The sequence below is a fragment of the Notechis scutatus genome, chromosome 1, assembly GCF_049901735.1.
Source record: "Notechis scutatus isolate UNSWTSFEM ecotype Mainland chromosome 1, rNotScu1.2, whole genome shotgun sequence".
Taxonomy (NCBI): domain Eukaryota; kingdom Metazoa; phylum Chordata; class Lepidosauria; order Squamata; family Elapidae; genus Notechis; species Notechis scutatus.
The window spans coordinates 65,629,717-65,641,757 of record NC_142009.1 but is presented as its reverse complement, the minus strand read 5'-3'; the positions used below and the strand labels follow the sequence as shown (position 1 = coordinate 65,641,757).

Here is a 12,041-nt window from a genome sequence, read left to right as displayed (position 1 = left end):
AACTTATTTTCAACAAAAGTTGTGTTTTTTTATATTGAGTTCTGCTACTGACTCCACAAGTTGATTTCTGACTGAGTCTTGTTGATCTCTTACTGATTCTTGTCTGTCAAGATACAACATCAATAACTGGTTATATGTGTGGTGTGTTTTTTAGAAATAATATTTTGCTACTCATTTGAAAATATTTTACAGTAATCCAATAAAATTATATGCTGTAATAGAAGTAGATATTTATTAGCAACTTAGAGTATCTACGATAGATCTGAATACTTCTGTTTTCAGTCCATTATTCTTCCTATGTATAAATGTCTGTCTCCTCTTTTTCTTACCACTTTTTATGATTTTACTTATTCTTGTTTGAATGTTTTGCATTTTGAAACATTGTAATTTTTTTATATATGCAGGAAATATTAAAATCAGCAGGTGCTTTTAGTATATGAACTATACAAAGTTCTTGATGCTACAATATAAAAGCTAAAGTAGTGTCGGTTGTGGTCTTAACTTTTCTGCATTAAAGACATAACTTGAGGGCAATCAACTCAGTGTTCCACTATGTTACTTATATCAAATATAAATAATTTCTTTTCCATATTACAAAAGGAATCCTTACGGTTTCAAGAGGAGCAATCCTACAAGTGGTTATTATGGTTTTGGGTTTTACAGAACATATATCACCAAGCAAGAAACATTCATTGTCATTAGAGTGTAATTTATAGTATGAAAAGCATATTGCCTTCCAATGGTTTTGAGGTATTTTAATCGGAGCATTTAAGGCATTATCTGAAGAAATTTCACATGTTATTGGTCCTAAATTATTTTGATTTTTACGTTCACCAGCTTTTCTTTTCACGGGGTGCTTTAACATAGGGATATTAATTAATTTGTTCTACATTTATAATAGAAAAATAAAAATAATTCACAAGCATTTGAATTTTATTTTAATCCAAATGCTTTATTTAAAGGGTTAAAATTGGCTATGTAAAATAATCTATTGGAATTCAGCATTATGTTGGTAATAGTATTCCAAAACCTGTACAGATCTATTTCAAAGAAAAGAGGAAACAGAATTTGGATTTAAATAAATTGTATTAATTGAAGCACCAACCTCACAAAATGTAGTTGCAAAATTTAGGTAGTACGGTTCAATAAGTCTTCTTAAAATACTATCTATAAGAGGTTTTTTTTTTAAATCATCTATTTTATTAAAATCCCTTTGAAAAAATACTACAAATTGTGAAAGTTTTAATGAAGCATAATTATTCTTACACTTTTTCCCTCACTTTAAATCTCAGCGGCCACAAATCATTTAATTTAAATAAGATTAGAATTAGTTGGCCATTTTCCAGAAAGAGTGATTTAGATGAATTTGAAGAGCGATATTAAATAAAAAGTGGTAGTAAAAAGGAATCAATAAAGAAATGATTATAGACAGAACTATGAATGGAAATAACAGTTCATAAGAGCCCAATTCTTGACAGAATTTCATATTCTAAGAATTTAGTTTCATTTTTTTCCTTTTTGTTAATTTTTATAATGACGTGTTATAACCCAGGGGTCCTCAACCACCGGGCCGCGGACGGTACCGGGCCGTGGAGCACTCTCTACCGGGCCGCAAAGAATTTTTTTAAAAATGGCGGCTTTCTTCACCTTCGGTGAATGCTGCTGGGATCGGGGATCAAGGACACAAATGAAAGAAGGGGAGGGAGGAAGCAACCGAAGCCTGTCCTGCTCTCTGGCTCAGCTCTCTCAGTCTCTCTCTCGCTCCTCCACCAGCACAGGAAGAAACTGCTTCAAAGAAGCAGGGGGCTTTCCTGTCGCCGAGCGCCCGTTCTCCCCACCCCCACCCCGTCCGCCCGCTCACTCGCCCGCCCGCCCGCGTGCGCTGGGTTCAACCCAGTGCTCCGTTCTGCCTGCCTGCCTGCCTTCGTTAATGGTTGAATCGAACAGCTTCGGCTGAGTAAAAGAGGCGAATAGTTATTATTCTCAGCCGAAGCTGCTCCCAAACAACCAGAAACTAAGGCAGGCAGGCAGAACGGGACACTGTGGATTGAAAGATCGCGCGGGCAGGCGGGGTGGGAGTGGGGGAAACGGGCGCTTCGGAATAGCTGCGGCGACAGGAAAAGCCCCCGCTTCTTTGAAGCAGTTTCTTCCTTGGATGGTGGAGCAGCGAGAGAGCGAAGCCTCCTTTCTTCTCCCCCCGCCCCCGGTCCTTGAAAAAAATTTCTGCTTGAAACCGGTCCCTGGTACAAAAAAGGTTGGGGACCACTGTTATAACCAAATATGAGCAAATATATTTGCATTTTTATTAGAACTACATTGAACTACTAAGAAGAGCAATTAACATCTTAGACATCCTTGATTTTGTCTTAAGATAGTTGACTTTTTTCCCCAAAGGGTGAAATTAAATCATTTCTCCCATTAGGTAATTAAAATAAAGTAGAAGCAACTTATTTAATCTTTTTTTTAATCTACGGTTAAAAGTCTGTTTTCATATTATTCTCACCAACTTTAATGTAGTGGACCAGGGGGTCCTAACCCCCGGTCCATGGACTGGCACCGGTCCGTGGCATGCCAGCAACCAGTCTGTGCAAATAAGCAAAGCCCCCGTCCGCAGGATGCAGGCAAAACCACGTCCCCTCCATTCTGTGAAAAAACTCTTCTCCACGGAGCCAGTCCCTGATGCCCAAAAGAGAATGAAAAGGAGATTTTGAATATAATTGATTCCTTTTGTTGGGAGATTCTGCAAAGTTTAGTAGAATCATGTAGAATAATGCATGTCAACTGCAGGAATCAAAAGTTGATAAATATAGTTAGGATTCATCTATCACATTAAGACATACAATGGTTTATGTAGTTTTGATTTAGTATTCTGTTTAAACTTGATGAATTATGATTTATTCAATAATCCATAACTAAGCTTGATGTGTAAATCTAGTACTTGGTAGCTAGAATTCATAAAGTGTGAGCATTTGATGACTAATAAGTAAGTTGGAATCCAGTTTGAGCAGTGGCTAGGAAAAGCTGCAAGAGACCCTATACCATTTCAGACAAATGGCTTTCTGGACATTTTTAAAGAGATTGAATAACCATTTGTCTGAAATGATATAGGGTTTCCTGAATCCAGCTTGAGCAGGGAGTTGGACTAGAAGACATCCAAGGTCCCTTCCAACTCTGGTATTCTGTATTCCTATTCTATTATGAGATGAAAAGCTTTTAAGGCTCTGAAGTGATAGTAACTTTGCCTTCATTCCTGTAATTTTAAAAATACATCAATTTTACCAAATGCATACTCAATGTTTTGATACTATATTACTATTCATGTGACAAGCAATCTGTGAAAAACAGAAGCATCTAAAATCATGGATAGTGGGGCGTGGGGGGGGTGGGGATGACATTGAACAAGCATATTGCTGGACCAGAGCTTGCATTCCAAGGTCAGAACCTGCATTTTGTCATTTTGACCAAACTGACTGAAATTATTAAAAACAATGTTTCCCTCTCTTGTACAGAGCTATCCAGGCAATCAATTCTTTGCAAAGCAATTGAATATTGAGTGTTAATTAGACATTTTATAAGAGAGCTGCCTCCAGTTATTGTTTAAATAGATAAAGCAAAAGTCATTAGATGTCAGACTTCATGCAGGCATAGCTTGATTCATGAGTCTTCAGACATTTATACACACACTCACTCTCCCCCACCCCTGTGCTTAGTAACTAGCTAACAGCAATATCTTCGAAGACCCAGCGTGATTAGATTGAAGCTTTATTGTAGAATTGAAAAAGAAACATCTATGCAGAAAATCAACTATTACAGAAGGCAGAATCCAGTTATATGCATGTGTGCTGGAACATGTGTTAATCTCAAGTGTAATCCTTTCTTGCCATTCCTTTCATGGCAATAAATTTTGTATTGTTTTTTCCCCAGACTACAATAGGGAGATCAATTGTGTGATTATTGTGAAGTGGGGGGTGGTATTTATTTTATGAAATAGAACAAGTCAAAAAAAGAGGAAACAATATGTTTACATAGCAATCTGATGTTGAGTCCTGTGCTTCTCATCTTATCCACATTAGCCCTTATACTACCACCATATCATCTCCTCCTCCTCCTCCTCCTCCTCCTCCTTCTCTTTGAGCCTGAAGCAGCCAGGAGCATCTCCCTCTCTTGATTTCTTGATATGGGAAACTGGAAGGCATTATTCCTTTCCATGTGTTTGTCACCACATTTTCTTTAGAGAAAAACTGGAGTTTTGTTAGCATTTAGCTCTGTGGGTTCGACTTGTAAATAGTAATGTGTTACTCTCTTGTAATTCTTTTGAGTTTTCTATCAGGGCAGAGTTGGAATAATGTCTGGGATGCTCTGCTGAAATAGGTCACCTGACAGTTCATCTAATAGTCCTTCTGTAGTACAGTTATCCAAGACCAAACTTTTTTTTTAATGAGAGGGGTGTTGTCTATATTTCAGTTTTCTTAGTTATTCTATCAGTTGCAAATGGTATATGAACTCTATCAGTGGGAAACTCATCTGGTATGAAAAATGCAAAGGTAGTAAAGTCCTTAGCATAAGAAAGTTGTTGGATCCTGGGTTGGAAAGAGGCATTGGAGTTGTCTGTTTTGTTAAATTCTGCCTACCTGATTCATTGTGTGGCTTAACTGTCAGGGTCACCACTTTTTCTGATGGAAAAAAGCATGAATGGAATGGAATGGGAATGGGGATAGAATTCTTTATTGGGCAAGTGTGATTGGACACACAAGGAATTTGTCTCCGGTGCATATGCTATCAGTGTATATTCTAGCAACAAGTGATAAATCATCATCATAATCATCGTAAAATACATTCATCATAAATCATAAGATACAAGAACTGAGTGATAGTCATAGAATACTAAATAAGCAATCAGTATAAACCATACTAGGATACTAAATAAAACAATATAAATTGTAAGATACAGGCAACAAAGTTATAGTCATAAGAAGATAAGGAAATGGTTAATAGAAAAGATAAGAAGAAGAATTGTAATACAGCCCTACTAGGTAGTTTGATAGTGTTGTGGGAATTAGTTGTTTAGCAGAGTGATGGCATGGAGGGAGGAGCCAGGGGTGGGATTCTACAGGTTCGCACCTATTCACTAGAACCGGTTGTTAACATTCTAAGCAGAACTGGTTGTTAGAAGAAATTACTGGCCTAATCCTGTAAGGAAGGCAGGAAGGAAACATTCTGGTATTGCTTACAGAAACTGCCTCTCTGTTAGCCCTTATTACATTCTTGGCAGGATTAGACTTCCTGTCTCAGGAACTTCTCTGGAGTTTTTCCCCCTCCTTTGCTGCTACTTTGCTTGTGTGGAGTGACCATTCAAAGTTACAATGGCACTGAAAAAAGTGACTTATGACCATTTTTCACACTTACATGTAGCATCCCCACAGCCATGAGAGGCCAGGCGAGGCGATGTGTGCCTCGATGTGAGTGATATTGAGTTGGCCATGCCCAGCCAATAACATGACCACCAAGCCACGCCCACCAACTAAGCCACGCCCACAGAACCGGTTGTTAAAAAAATAGAGTTCCCTGAGGGGAACTCTAATCCAACATCAGAAGAGCTGCAAACAAATCAGAGCCATTGTTTAAATCCTGGGGTTGGAGTCTGAGATGTCTTTCCATAGTGTAGGAGTAGGGAATTTGCTGTCAAACTTGTTGCAGGCGTGTTTTAATTCTGTACTTTTCAGATACACAAACATGCATATATATACTACAGTAACTATCCAATAGTAAAGCCTTCAAGGACTCGGTATTGCTACGTTAAAACTTGATTGCACCTAGGAGAAATGCCTATGTAAAAAAATCACAATTACAAATTACAAAATATAGTTATCTATCTTTCTCTGTGAGTTGTAGAATTGTATTTGTCAGTTCTGGGGTGTCTCTCTTTCCCAACCTGAAATACAGAGGTCACTGTGCCATATTTACATAATGGTCAAGTCTAGTCTGTGGCTTTTTGTTTCCTCCTCTTATTAGATTCAAACCTCATAGTAACACTTGAAATATTGTAACTGAGACCATGTCTTTTAGTTATTTTGTTAGCATCATATGTTTAAGAAAATGTACTACAAAAGCAGAAACAAGGGAAGTTTAAAATTTTAAATTGCTTAGACATTTTGAGAACAAAAATGTGACCTGTGGCAATAATTTTATGCTTTAAAGATCTAAACTGACTAATTATAAAGCAAGAAAATGGATTCTAGCTATTTTAATTGAATAGCTGGAGTATCTATCCTCTGTTGTAAATCTTTGGATAGTTAATTAGATTCCTGCACATCCTGTTAACTAAGACACTCTCAGGATTCAGTGTTGTTAGTAGTACTTTTTCATAACCTTTGGATGGTATTTTCAATGATTACTGAAATTATTACTGAATTTACATATGAAAGCTGCAGGTAGATTTTTTTTGGGGGAAAAAGAGACTTTGGTTCAGTCTTCAATGCGAGTTTGCAGCATCAGAAGCTTAACTGACAAAAAAAACAGGATATAATCACCACTGTCTGAATAAATGTTATGGCCTCTATGATTTCTTAAGATATGAATAATACAGAACTGATTGTAGTCAGCTAATAAAGATGAGAAGAAGGAGCTCTTAACATAGAAAAGATGTTTATTTGAAACCAGATATGATCACAAATATATCCTTGACAGTTAAAAACACCACCTTTTATTCTAAGCCTCAATTTACATTGTCACAGGAGAATATCCTAATCTCAGAATACCAAAATGAAGTGCCACATGTTACAAGTTGAATGGGTTGTATGTGTACCTTTTTTTATCTTCATCTGCATAAATATTTAATAGTGTAACATTCAGAGTTGAACTCAAATAATGGATGAAGATGGAAGAAACAGAAACATATCCTTTGAATAAGTTATTAAATGATGTTTATAAAATTGTTGTACATATTTTGTGTGGTTCCAGTTGGTTCTTTTGCTTAGCTTGTTTTGAGGCACATGGGAAATATTGCATAATAATCCATTTTCCATTATGCTTGTATATGCTCGATTCATTGTGTTCTTTGAGAGTACATTTCAATAATATAAAAAGGACTTTTTTATGTCATTTGTATTTGGTTAAGCTATACTTGGAATGTTAAATGGTTTGGAAAACAATTTAGAGCTGCTCAATATTATCCATTTAATGGTTCATTGGGCTTGGTTATTCTTAGTTGGGGAGTATCTTGAAACAGTAAAAAGGAATTTAGGAATACGGATGCTTCCAATTAATGTATAGCTTACGGCAAAAGTTTATTTTTCAAGAGACATTTCTCCATAAACTTTGGCTAGAATTAATACAAATATCAAATATAAAGTATATTGGGAATTTTGCAGTGGATGAGAAAATAAATATTTTGACTAATGGCGTTAGATAATCTATAGCTTAAGCCAACTTTTTTGTTGAATGAAATATGCCATTAACTTTTGATTTAAAAATACTATGGAGAGAACTGTTTTAGGATTGGAGTTGTATATCATAAACATAGTGTCAGTTCAGATTCTCAGGGTCATATGTGAGAGAAAAAAATCTTTGCACAAATACCAAAATCGAATATGAGTTTCCCAGATAATAAAGCCATTGACAAATGTTACTGTTTAGTACTAAGTAATGTATTCAAATTTCTTCTTGTCTTCCCCCAATAAAAAGATTTAGAGAACACCACATAACCAATTTTAATTACGATACAATTGTGTTTTTGTATAAATCTGGGCATTTCATACAGTTCTTAATTCTGTACAGCATTAGCAAAACAGTTTACTGTGAAAACTTTTATAATATGTCGCAAAATATTGAACTGTAGTTCTTCTCCTGTATTCTTTTTGAAATACATTGAGTTTGAATATACTTAGTGACATTTTCAAATATGGCTAATGGTTGAGAATATCACAATTCCAAATCTTGAACTGTTAAAACAGATGTGTAGTCCAGTGAAGATAAGGTTTATGGGTGGCATGATAGCAGCCCTTCCAATATTCGATAGGCTGTCACAGAGAGGAGGGGGTCAACTTATTGTCCAAAGCACCTGAGGGAAGGACAAGAAGTAACAAGTAAAAGATCATTAAAGAAAGATCAAACCTAGAACGAAAGACAAATTTCCTGTCGTTGAGAACAATTAATCAGTGGTACGGCTGACCTTCAGAAGTTATGGGTGCTCTGTCACTGGAGATTTTTTAAGAGGAGTTTGGGCAACCATTTGTCTGAAATGGGGTAAGGACTCCTGCTTGAGCAAGATGTTGGATTAAAAGACCTCCAAGGCCCTTCCAACTCTGATATTCTCTATTCTGTATTCCAGCCCAAATAATTTTGTATTATACTCCTGCTCAATATTTGGTTATTCCAATACAGAATTATTTGGGAGGGAATTGTCATTGCTACTAGAAATTGATTTTACCGGAGCGTATAAAAACAGATATATCAGTGGAAGGCAAAATCACAAAATTCCACCTTTCTTATTTTGACTGTCTTGTAGTCAAACTGATTGAAAAAAGGCAGTTTTGCTTGGAATGGTCAGCAGTAAAAGGAAACTATTCAGTCCAGCTTAGTTTTCCTTTAATAGTGCAATAGACAGAACATTGAAACTTAGAAAATGATACCTATGAAAAAGGTTCATTTAGGAGTGAGGACTACCTTTTTTGCTTTATAAGTTTAATTCAGTAAGGCAATCAAATAAAATGATTGGAATGCTAAGATTGTATCCAGAAGATATACTTTCAGATGTTTAATAAAATGGTAGTATTTTCTGGATCACCCTTACCAAGTCATGTTCTTTCAAACCAACCTAAAGGATAGTTGTAATTTTTTTCCAGAATGCTGCAGAAAAGGCATACACACACAAGGACAGTCCTGTTTCGTCCCCCTCTCCTCTGCATTCTGATCTGGCATTGATGCTAGATAGGTACCAGAGATGAGGCTTTTATCTGCTTTGGCTAATTAAAAAATTGTTCCTGTTCTTGAAAGACAGACGTTGGTATGTCAGTGACGCATATGCTGCTTTTCACAAGCTTGGACTACTGCATTGCATTCTCCTTCAGGCAACCCCTAGATGGAAATGTAGAATGTAGCAACATGAGTTATAAATAATAAGATTATAGTAATTTAATACACATCATTTTAAAGACTACATAAATTTCTTTTTTTTTAACAAATTTTATTCAGTTTTTCACATTAAAAACAATTTTGAAACATTAAAAACAGCAGTTATACATTCATATATGCATACTTAATTCTATTATTACCTTTTCCATTCCAAATTTTCAGTAAGGAGAGAAACAAACACATTAATTCTAGCCTCTTTCATTAATCTCAATCGAAACATCTTTTTGTTTCATTTCAATTATTTCAAATATAATCCTTTAATATTTATTTTAAAAATAAAGATAAACAATATGTGCTTGCCTAATAATAATAATAATAATAATAATAATAATAATAATAATAATAATATAATATAAAAAGTTACCAATGTCTCTCCTTGCTTTTAATAGTCTATATTAACTTATTAATTTAGTTGGTTCTTTAGTCTGTCATATTCCCTTTCCATTACACATTTTTTTTATAAATTCTAGATTAATACAAATTATAACACTAAAAAAAAGCAAGTATAGGTTTCCCCCCTTTTCCTGTTTTGAGTGTGACATCTCAATGATTAAAATATACCTTTATTGTCTCATTTTGATTCCGAATGAACCATTATTTTTAAGGTTACAATAATAATCATTACATCTTTTCATTTGGATTCCGCAGCATATTTTCCCCCCTTGATTTTTAATAAGAGTTATCAGTATCTATATTACCCTATTTTCTAAATATTTTTAATTGCAGAAATATTCTTATTACCCCTTGTCACCCTGCAGAATCCCCTTTTTAATTCATCAACCATTATCTCTGAAAAAACAATTTCTTTTCAACATTTTACTATTTCCGTATTTCTTTATTTCATGCACCTGTTTCTTACTGCTTCTCCTCGCCCTCTTTTCCCCATATCTTTTCTCATTCCAGTTTATATCCCTCTCTTTCTTAATATCTTCCTTTCCCCTTTTCTGCTGGGCCTTTCTGCCTTTCCTGACTTCACAGGTATTCTCCCTTTTGATTGCCTTCTTAAATCTCAACTTTTTAACCTTCCTTCTTTCCCCACTTCTTTGTAGTGTTCTTTGTGTTAATTGTCTATTTAAAATGTCTTCTCCTTGAATCGACTCCTCCTCCTCTGAAGCTCTTTCTTCTTGTTCTTCAATCGCCATTTCCATTTTTCTAACACAGAGCAAAGTGATTCACCTCTTTCCTGTAGTAATTCTCTCATATTTTTAAGTTCCATTTTTAATTCCCGAAGAGGTATCATCATTACACACTCTTATATTTTATGATCATTAAACTCCACAAAAAAAAAAAAAAAAACACTTTTACTTTCCTTCTTTCTTCTTTCAATTTTCTAAAGTTCTCAGTTATTCCAGCCGAGGGTCTATACCAAAAACATCAGTCAATCCCACAGTCAGTCTTTCCTTGCTTTTTTCTTTATTCTGGTTCTGCTTTCACTTTCTAAGATTCTTACTTTGTTTCAATATTTCTTTAATGTTATATCCACACAAGTTCATTCAGAAACAGGATGCTTTCCCTTTTGCTTGAGCTCAAGTTTTTGTCAAAAGGTGGCACTCTCCATTATACAAAGTCTTCACCTTTTCTCCCTATTTTTTTATTTAGGGTTTTTTGAACCTCAATATTCCAGCACAGTCCAGTCTCCAATTTGTAAACTTTATTATTATTATTTTTTGACAATCTTAAGTCCAGCTTTATTTTATGCCTGTTTATTCCCAAAATATTTTAGTCCAATTTAGTTAAATCTTTAGTTCCAACTTCTTCCTTTCCCGATTCGAAGCCCCGCTTAGCTGTCAAAAATATTTTCCTTTTTTCCCCCTGTCCCTTTGTAATTTCTCCACTCACTTTTCTTTTCTTAAAAATTCCATGTTACCTTAATCCCGGGGTACTTTTGTTTAGTTGTATTGCCCAGTTGTCCCGGTTCCAATGTTATCCACCTCTTTCTTCCCTCCTGCACAAATCTTAATCCATCTGAGTCCTCCTCTTTGGGGTGGCCATTTTAAACCACCGCTGCAGTCGTCTTCAGGGGGAAAAAGACCAAGCCCAGGGGGGAAGATGTGGCTCCCCTCAACCTGGCTTGCGGCTTCCTCTTACTCCGCCGCCCCTCCAAGGCAGGTTCAGCCCCTAATCGTAATAATCGGGGCTCTCCAATGAAAGAGCACGGACACGATGCCGCAGAGGGTCACGATCTACGGTCCGTCAGCAAGGAGGCTCCTAGACTACATAAAGTTCTTTGAGTATTGAAGTTCAGGTTTTTGCAAGTGACAAAAAATATGGTTTGTAGTTTTTGCCACGGGAGATTTGCATTAAATAGGACCAATCAAGAAGATTTGCCAATGGGAAAAATATGATTGGAAACTAGTAGCTTTATTTCACAGCTGTTTCAGCTTGAACTTGAAATATAATGGAAGAATTTCTGAATTTTCAGAATCACCAGTGCAGATCCACCTAAGAATAATTTATAATAAGTGAGTTGGACATAGTAAAGTGAAACAGAAGGTGAAGAAATTGTAGATTAACTTCAAAGATGACTTATAGGTAGTAAAATAGCAAAATATGAACTGTACTTCTAGACTGCCTTTTTTTTATCAACTTTACTCTGAAAAACACAAATAAAGTCAGAAATGTATCAGCATTCAATATTTGAAACTAAATAACTGTTCTCAAAATAATATAATCTGAGGAGAGAATTAGGAAACATACATGTTAAGATATATTTTGAAGTTGTATTCATTCCATGAATTAGTGTCATAATTCATAAAATTATCATATCATGTCTTATACTTTCTAGTTTCATGAAAGTGAGCAACTTTCAATAACCATTTATAGCCAGCCTTCCACAAATTTGGCCAATTCCTCTTTACATCTGTTAAAATTAATGGCTGTTATGATATCTGATGAAGGAAACATAACTG

General features: G+C 35.4%; 1 protein-coding gene across 10 annotated transcripts in view; it reads left to right on the top strand.

The window, feature by feature from the left end:
* The window catches only part of BIRC6 (baculoviral IAP repeat containing 6), a 148,850-nt gene that overhangs the window by 119,406 nt on the left and 17,403 nt on the right, over positions 1-12,041 (top strand). The gene's annotated exons all lie outside the window — the stretch shown is intronic.